This window comes from Micropterus dolomieu, linkage group LG08 (assembly GCF_021292245.1).
Source record: "Micropterus dolomieu isolate WLL.071019.BEF.003 ecotype Adirondacks linkage group LG08, ASM2129224v1, whole genome shotgun sequence".
NCBI lineage: Eukaryota > Metazoa > Chordata > Actinopteri > Centrarchiformes > Centrarchidae > Micropterus > Micropterus dolomieu.
In genome coordinates this window covers 6230674-6240737 of record NC_060157.1, presented here as the reverse complement: position 1 = coordinate 6240737, position 10064 = coordinate 6230674, and positions in this window count along the sequence as shown.

The window sequence follows — 10064 nt, the reverse complement described above, 5'->3', positions numbered from 1 at the left end:
TATATATATTTCATCTTGCATTGTATTTAAGATGCATTTGAGGTCTGGCTCTTGCAAGCTGAAGTAAGGTATTTTGTACACTTAAATTTAAAGGCAGTCTTGCTTATCCAATTGTTTGATCTATTTTATTTGTATTGCTCTTAAGGTTGATTGTAATAACATTTGTGTCTGGCTGCTTCACGGTCTACAACAAAATATTCCAAAGCTTATACTGTGTTTATTGTTGTGTATAGTTGAATTCTGACTCTATCCATGATGACAATCAGTATACTAAGAGCTACCTAAATGCCTGCCTATGCAGAAGCTTCATGCTTGCCGATGTAAAGAGCATAGATTATTTTGGGTAAATGGCATACCTTATGCACACTGTAGGCACAGTAGGGAAACAGAGTGTGTGTAACCCATGTGCAAATACAGCTTGAAAAAAGCAGTAGTTAAAAGATTATTTTTGCATTATTTCACTTACTGAATTACATCAAAAGTGCCATTTGTATGATTGTAAAGTGAAAGTAAAGCAGTAAAAACACATAATAGAAGCAAAATGTAAGATTAAATCTCAATTTCTAATATTTGAAATGGACCTTCTTGATAGAAAATTTTATTTGAAATATTAGTAGAGCGAATATTGACCTATTAATTATATTTCTCATTGAGCCAGTGCATTTCACCTTTCTTGAATGTAATCGTTTTTTCCCTTTTCTGTAAATATTTGATACTAAGTGTAATTGTTTATGTGTTACGATAAAGTTTGAGTAGACTAAAACAGAAACAATCGTCTGTCATGTACCTTTTACCTCCCTCTTGTGTTTATAATATACACAATGTTATAGTTACCATCATATTTTTTATCTGTTTGTTTACAATGTAAAATGTTTTCTGAAGGGATTTATGATATATTAAAACTTTTAAGTCTCCCCTAATAGGTTATATTTTTGTTTATGCATTTGTTATTATTATTTTACAATCTTTAATCTTTGCTAATGAAAATGTTATTGATACTGTCTTATTTTGTTTTCTGTGTTGATAGTTGTATTGTATGTATTTGTTTCATTTTGAGTCTACTACACTTTGTGCCTTCTTAAAAAGTCTCTGTTTCATGCTATTTTTGTATCCTTAAAAGTAGCAATAAATAATAACCATATACGTAATGATTGTCCGTGCTTTAATGTGTCATTCCTCTGCAGTATCTGTCATGAATTGATGAATATTTAAAATGCATTTAAGGTTCTGGGTGCTGAGTTTCATGTCTTGTCACATAGTACTGTTAGTGTGTTCAGTAAAAAAAGCTCAAATGTGTTTCTTCACTCTGTATGCTGCCTATTATGAGAGGAAAATTGAAAATTATTAAACCCACAGTAGACAGTGACTCATCAAGCACTCCTCTCCTGTCTTGAGCGAGGAGCAGAGAGACTCATGGGAGACCCAATGTGTTTTTTAAAATCATTTATACATAATAAAAATGTCCAGAACTTAAAGTTTAACCTGAGAAAAATGATGTGTGTCCCTGTACAGTACACTCACAGTTTCAAACTCCATTCCTCCCTCAAATAGCAAATAACAACAAGAAGAGGACTCACATCCCTGGAGGCTGTAGTTACTATGGAGATAGCTTGTTTGGTGCTTGGTCCCCGTGTCGGGAGGAGGGCTCTGTGAATGAACCTTGTGTTCAGGAAGTCTCTGGTTATGACATCACCACGGTTGAAAAAGCAGCACGTGGGCCTCTCTGCATGAGCCCACTCATACAGATATGCCACGATGACTCATGCGCCCTTTAGCACCCGATGGTGTAATGAGTTCAGACCGCATACAGATTTGCTGTGTGAAATCGAACAAGAATGAAATACATGATGAGCTTGGCATTTCATTCAGCTCAGCTTTTGTGTTGTGTTAAAAAAAATCGACTGATTGAGCACAGAGGGCATCAAGCGTAACTGGTCACAACATTAGCTTTGCTTTAACCATAAATTAAATTCCACATATGTATTCAGATTTTAAATAAATATTCAAAGCTGATGTTGAGTGTACTAACATTTTATTCCACTGCTCAGATGTCTTGATATGGGGTTAAAAGTGGAAAAAATAATTCAAAAAGTGGCAGGGTCAACTGCAGAGCAACAGTATAATGCTCTGCTTGTGTGGAATAAAGATGACATTGTCCATTTACAGACACTTTTGAAAAGTCCACATCATTTTCTCAGAGACATGAGTCAGTTTCCTGGGCTTCAGATGTGTAAATGCCCTGCTGAATGCTAAGGTCTTATTGAATTTATTAGGTTGAGTGCAGACTGAGGAAATTTACATCAAAACATTATCCAAATAAAGGCAACCATTAAATATGAATGATGTTATTCTGCTCTCTTCCTTTCAATAAAAACTGTTTCTTAATCATTTAGTGGAGCTCCATCCATCCATCATCAACCGCTTATCCTGCGTACAGGGTTGCGGGGGGCTGGAGCCAATCCCAGCTTACATTGTGCGAAAGGCGGGGTACACCGTGGACAGGTTGCCAGTCCTTCGCAGGGATTTAGTGGAGCTGAAAACTTAAATTTAATTTAACTTAAATATAATTTCACTTGGACTCATGAGAAACACAGTTTGGGAAATCAATTCAGGGGAAAATGCAGGACGCAGTCTGAGGATAATCTGTAAGTGAATGATTAAAATCGAGACATGGATTTATGTTCAACTTTACAATTCTATGTTCATACCCTGTATTATAGTGACAGCTAGTGTAGTGAGAGGAAACTAAAAGTTAGTGGTGAGCTCTGCTAACGCCCTGCAGAGGGAGACAAGTACTCATCAGTGTAATTCAGAAGCACAAGGACCTTTTCAATAGCACTCCACTGAAATAAAGAGAAAATTACTGAGGTACATTATAGAACAGAAGTGCTCCTTCTTTGGTAATGGGAATACTTCCACACTGTGTATTTTTACCATTGAACTGCCATTTAACCAACTTCAGAATTGAAAATTGAACATGATGAAGCCGCTTACAAAAACTTCTTTGACAAAACAGTTGTTAGCTTTTAAAATTTCAACAACTGTAGAGTGTTAAAAGCGTGTGCAATTCTAAAATAGATTTCACCACATAATCAGACCTGTTAAAGGTAGACCCATTAAGTACAAATTATGAAGAAAGTGTGGATTAAACTGCCCGAGCAGTTTCTTTTGGATCAAGAAAAGGCATGGGAATAATATAACAGAGCAAACAAAAGAGCAAAAACAGCTCTGACAAAAATTGTAGACCTCTTTATCTTCAGCTAGTGGTGCACCACCAGCATCAGTCTGTCTTATTATGGACCGGCCAGGATAGAGGTGTTGATAGATGGTCTTGAATGTTGTACAGATTTAAAAGCTAATTTAAGGCAAATCTGTGATTTTGGGCTACTTTCAGGGACCAAGAAAAAAAGGCGCGTGAAACACAGTTCAAAGGGTTTTATTCACCCATATGTCAATGTCCATGAGAGACAAACCACTTTAACTTGAATATGAACACATTTTACACCACAACAAATTAATGCAGCAATTCTACCCTCCATATGAACTAAGGTCCAAATCAGAAATTGAGCTTCAGACATGAACAGTGAGCCCACTGACTGACAGAGAGAAAAAAGGTGTCACATTCTGTCACTCGGTCTCTCCCTCCAGCCACATTCCCACTTCCCGAAACCAGTTTATTGCCATTTTCTACCTGGCCCCAATGCATACAGGTATTCAAATGTCAAATGATTTTTCCTCATGCATAGCCCACTTTCACTTACATTTTACGTGGACAAAACAAAAGCAGGAAGCTGTTTATTATTTTCTATTATAGCCAGTTGGTGAGACCCCATTCTTGCTCTGAGGTCAATGGTGACATCAGCTCTGAAGTGGCCCTGATGCTCATTAAGTCAGAGGAAACAACAGGCTGCAGTGGTAAATACAGCTGCCGCCCACCACCAGCAACAAAAGCAACACACTGCTCCATACTTCATTTCTTTAGTTCCTTGCAGTGTCAGAGTTCCTTTGTTTACATAATGCTTCCTTCTCACTGCAGTCCACTCCTGAGAGGGGAGTAATTGGCAGGATATTCATAGAAAATCTCTGGTTGTATATAAAAGGCAGAATTTTAAACCAAATAAATAATTGATATGATAAATGACCTCATCGACTTGTATGGTATAGGTGAATATTGATATTTGTAAAGCTGCTGCATTGGCAGATTATTTGCATTTAGACTGTGGTGTTTTATTATAGTATTAATGACACGCTTAGATTCAACAGATATCATAAATCTACCTTCCCGATGTTATTCCATCCGAGTTTTGTAGTTTTCATTTTCTTTTGATGTGCAGAGTTCCCCTAAACATGCCTCTTTACATTGCTACTTCACTTTGTACCGTGTTTCCCAGAATGACTTTCAGCACCCACCAGTGGGTGTGAACTTGTTACCTTTAGGTGCATGTGTGTGGGTGCAGGCAAGGTAGTCAACTAATTTCTGAACATTGTGCCCCAGATATCATGACGGCCTCACCCCTCACACAAAACATAGTGTCTTGTAGTTACATTGCATGGTTGATGAAGAAATGAGTGTCTCTGCTTATTCTGTGGTACATTTCTTTGTTTAATTCTTATTTGTAAGAGTAAAAAAGTGACTCTAAACAGAAGAAGCTCTTTTTAAGTGTGCCTCTAGAGATGGCAACCTCGGTTAGTCTGTTGGTTTGTCTATCGCTTTGGTCCGGACTAAAATATATCTAAAACTATTGGATTATTGAATTATGTTCAGACGATCTATCCAAATGGCTCTGGTGAGCCCCTGACTCCTAAAGTGCCGCTCGAAGTTCACATTTGTGGTTCAACAACTATTGGCTACTTTTTAGCTAGCATTATCATCAGGTCAGTAATGATATTCTCATCAGCTGTAGTTTGTGTTTAGTGGTAGTTTTCTCCCTTGAAAATGGACCTTGATCACAATGTGACTACCTGATTAAATAAAGTTTAAATTTATATTAAAAAAGTCAACTGTAATCTTGCTAACTTGCTAAACTACAATGGTGACCATGATAAACATTACCTCCTAATCTTCAGCATGTTAGCATTGCCATTTTGATGCGTGCTAGCATGTTGACTTTGATGACCTTGATTTAGCTCACAGCACCCCTGTGCCTATACAGTCTCACAGATAGCATGACTGTAGGATAGTCTTGTTATTTTTCTTTCAAAGGGGCCAAAAGCAAAACCTGATGGTTAAAGTTGATTTCCCTGGTAAATAAAACATATCACATAACAGTGGAGCTGTAAATAGTCATAATGACCCACAGTTTATCCACCAAACAAAACAATTTCAAGAAATGTGTCATTTATCAAGAGCTCATTTGTTCTCACAAGTGCAGGGTGCAATTTCCTTTAATGGTCCTGTGACTTTAACATCAGCCTTGCTGAATGTTGATTTTAACAAATCACAAGGTCAATTTAAGTGGCCAGCAAAAACATACACATCAACAGTAATTGTTGTGTGAGGAGAGAGAATTTTTTTAATCCACTCTTATGTTAGAGGTCATCAAATTACGCTACTCAGAAGGTGTGTATACTGACACAGTGCAACGACCACTAAAGATGTCAGTCTATTGTATCTTATCATCTTTACTTTTATCAACATTTCTACAGTGCTATGTTAACATTGAAATATTTACATTTAAAATGTTTAATCAATATTGTCTCAGTATGCCTACCAACTTTCCCGCCAAAATATTTGAAAATAAATAAGGACTGGTGAACAATAATTTCAGGACTGTGTCGGACACATTTGTTTAAAAAGAACCACTTCTTCACTGTGTCTATTGTCATAGAGGGAGTGTTTTTTGGTGGTCTGGCATGAAGTGCTGCCTGTAAATCAGATTACATGGAAATCTGTCTTCATGGCCTCTCACATTTCACAAGCACTCAGCAGGGATGTCTCAGAGGATAATGAAAGTGGCATCAATGGGTTCATCTCAGAAGTTAAACAATTTACCAACTACTTTCTTCCTATCCACAGACCAACAATGGTCCTTATCTCTACACATGCAGAGGTATATTTCAAGAGAACAGTTCATATAATGTTTGACAAGTTGTGACTTGTTGGCTATTCCAAATAAAAACACTTTAAAATCCAACAGAAGGAGCCTATTGCCCTGCGAAACCTCATCCCAAATAGGGCTCACTCTCCACAGCAAGAGGCTTGCCAAGACCCTGGTCCTTCTCTCTTCAACTAGTCTTCTCAAAGACGCCCCTCTGGGATGAGAGGCTGGTACACCACTACCCCCCTCCCCCTCCCAAAAGAAATTCCCCACTGTTTGCCATCATGCGGCTTTGCCACTCGTTAATATGAGCCTGAAGCTCCATGTGGAGCCAGGTTGTTTTCATACAAGTGTTTTGTATTATACGCTGCTGTTGGCAAAGGAGGGATGGGCAGTTGTTTCATTGCTGGTGGTTGTTTCTCAGCCATTGTGTTTGCAAAACGTTTGAAGCTGCACACTGAAGATATTGAGCTTGACTGAATGACAGCAGGAGCAAGGTTGGGAGCTGTGTTAGAGACTCTTTCTGGGTTTTTTTTTTTTACAGATTATCTGCCTCGTGTACTTCTGTCAGGATATAGCAACAGATTTAGCAAATATAACAAAAAGTTATTTTTAAAAGAATTCCCTACTGCTCAAGTTACAGGTGTGCTTAAGAACAGCCTCACACAGCTGCTGTAGATCCACAAAATGCTTGTTTTAATCTTCTTCTACTTAAGCTTTTTGAATCTCAGAAACTAGAAACCCCACAGAACAAAACACTACAACTTTTAAACAGTACAGGAAAAAATTTCTTCCATTCTTCACAAAGAGTTCCCTTTGTTCCCTGTCTGAGGTGGAGGAACTTTCAGTATTTATGTGTAAATCGTTTTTGTAACCTTGAATCTGTCAAATTTTGACTTTTCTCTGATTATGAATCCAACTTCCAATGTTAGCTTTTTCTGAAAGTCCATATTGTCTCTGAGAAAAGACTAAAAGGGGGGAGGGGTTCCATCTGTCGAGTTGAGAACAGACACCAAGGGCCTCCAGTTCTTTCATCGCTCTTTTAGATTGAGTCAAGACTTCATTTACATCCAGCAGAGACTGTGTCTGATAACAATGAATCCAAGTCCAAATGGTGTGCGTAACCTTGTACATGAAGAAACAGCACATTTCAATGATGATCACAAGCTGAGTTTGGAAAGAAATCAAATAACCTCCCATGACAGATCTTGGTTGGTCAGATAAAAAGCACCAAAGCAAAATGAATGCAACATGTAGTTAGAATAATTTATATTTATATTTATATTTCCACATTGAAAGCACAGGTTGAAATATTTATTTAGAATACTAGAAGCACAAATTTAAATACCTTGTTTATTAATAAATCTTTGGATGTAATTACCAACCAGCCAACTTGAAGAAAGAACATTTTTATGCCAGTAATATATTGCTGATGATAACTATTATCACAGAAACACATCAACAAAGGACCCCATTAAATGGCACTCAGCAGAGCAGATAAGGAAAGGCCTGCACATATTGCAGTGAGAAGGGAGCTGTTATTTTGCACAGCTATAATCAAAGCCACAGTGATCAACAGACCTTCTGAGTTATAAAGTGACATCTCCTTAACACTGACAGCAGACGGTGACTTCTCACACTTGAAGTAGACTTACAGACTACAGAGAGGCGGAACAGAAGGAAAGAAAGAGTCAGTGAGAAAAGAAAATACTTTTGTGCATATTTGTGTGTTTTTATTCTCCGTGATTCATGTTTTTTTCTCTTTAATCACTATGTGTTTCTGTGAAGCCTAATCACAAAAAAAATGAGGCAGGAACCAGCTTTACTGAATTAATGGGCCCTGACTAATTGGGTATTCAGTTAATCAAAGCCCTTTGGCAAACAGGTCATACTCAATGTTGTCAGCCCGAAAAGAATGGTTAATCCTCACCATTGGGCTCAGGATAATTAGAAATAAAAAGGAATATTTGCAGTAGAGAGCAGACAGATTTGCATTTAGTCTATAAATATATTACTGAAAAAAGACAACTAACTTCTCCACCTTCATTTTAAAGGATCATCCAGAAGTTCTAATTCTACAAAATGAACATCCCCATTGTTGTCATATGTAGTAAATACATAACACATAAAATGTACATGCATCACATGCCTTTACATACCACATACACTCTCCAACTCGTCTTTCAACTCTCGTCACATAGCAACAACACGGTATCCATAGAAACTGAATTAAACTTAAAACAAAGGATATTTATGTCTCATCTTTGGCGACAAGAATTCTTTAAATAGGAATGGATATTATTGCAAAGCTAATTCCTTGTGTTTGCCTTTGCAAAATTTGAGGAGCTGGCTTACTCAGTGGTGTCAGTTTTAATTATATGACAATCATATAAAAAACACATAGAGGATTTTCATCTGAGGTCTATTCTTGGCATGTGCATCTGTGACACATTTCCATACAAGAGTAAAGTTAAGTCTTGGAACTTTGGAAACTGCGGTTGATTAAAAAATCTCACCAGAGGGTCCAGCTGGTTCAGTGGCCATCCTAGAGATTTTGAGTGTATCACACCATCTTCCTCAGAAGATGTTTGTCAGTCGTGATAGAACGGTAATAATGTTCATATAACCATTCAGCTGAGAACCTTAAACTAGATGTGTGGGCAGTGGAAACAAATTGTGAAAACACTGACCTTTAACCTTCAACTTGATATGGGAGCTTGTTAGCAAACAGCTGCTCATTTACACATTCAGCAGTTCCAGACAACATTATCATTCATTTGTCTACTGTTACAGTGGGTTTTTAGAGCTTTTTTGGCTGGAAACAGCTGCCTGCTGAACCCTGTCTGCTGCTTGGAATATTTTTCCTGTTAACATAATAAGGAAATGTTATTAACGCATCACTCAAGATTACAAAATGTTCGTGGTGAATACATCAGTCTAATGTCACTGACAACGATTACCTTTGTCACCACACTGTATTTGGGAAAAACATTAAGTTCTTTTTTACCATAATTTTTAGGACACATGGTTGGGTCAGTAAAGTTGCGAGTCGTACAGCTAAACAATGAACTCAAACTCACTATAAGGTTCTGTAAAGCTGAGGGGACCTGCAGATTCATGTGAAAGTTTTCTGTGGGTTCATCCCTAACAGCGACCCCTTTCTCATTGTCAATGTTTTCACTTACTCGTCATTTGATACATGATTAATATAAAATGTTCAGGATACAGCTGTTTTCTATCCTACCAGTTCGATAATTACATCCACCTTGCATCCTGGGTGTAAAGTGCTCTGTGATTAGATGGTAGAATGAAGGTCAGCAGGGTTCTGAGTCCTGGTAACCGCTGCTCTGATCCAGTCACAAATTAGGATGGCCCTCCATGGATCATACAAGTGAATAGTCATTTTTGCATAATTACATAAAAATAGATTCTCATAATTCAATATAAATCCATGTCATTCTCAAAACACCTTCATTCAGACACTACAGAGCTCAGTTTGTTTGCTGCTCACCACTGCTAGAGACAGAGAAAATCAAGTTCACTTTGTGTTGCATTTTGCTGGATGTGTCTTTGAACAGCTGGATCTTCAAAGGAACTTATCAGGTATTTTTAGGAAAATGCTATTTTACCATTCTGGTCACCGACCTCCCCACCAGAGTGACCTATCATGCCAGTTTCAGTAGGATGTACATTACGTGTTTCTAATTTTCACAACTCCCCCAGTTATCAGATCCTCAGGGATGAGTCCTGCTGCTCCCTGCGAAGCCAAAGGTCATCAGCTGCTCATCATCAGCAGGATGAGAGTCTTAAAAGCTGGCTGCACAGTTGGAATCCTCACTTTCTTGCAAAAAGCAGCTTCTTCTGGAGAATTTATGTCCTGAGGAAAAGTGAATGACAGGCAGTGTTTGACTGGCAGATTAAGCTCTTTCTTAAGTTAATTGACATTATTATTTAATTGTTTACATGATAGTAATAAAGTATAATTATTAATGATGTGTGGCTAGCCAGGATGAGATGAAGTGTGTA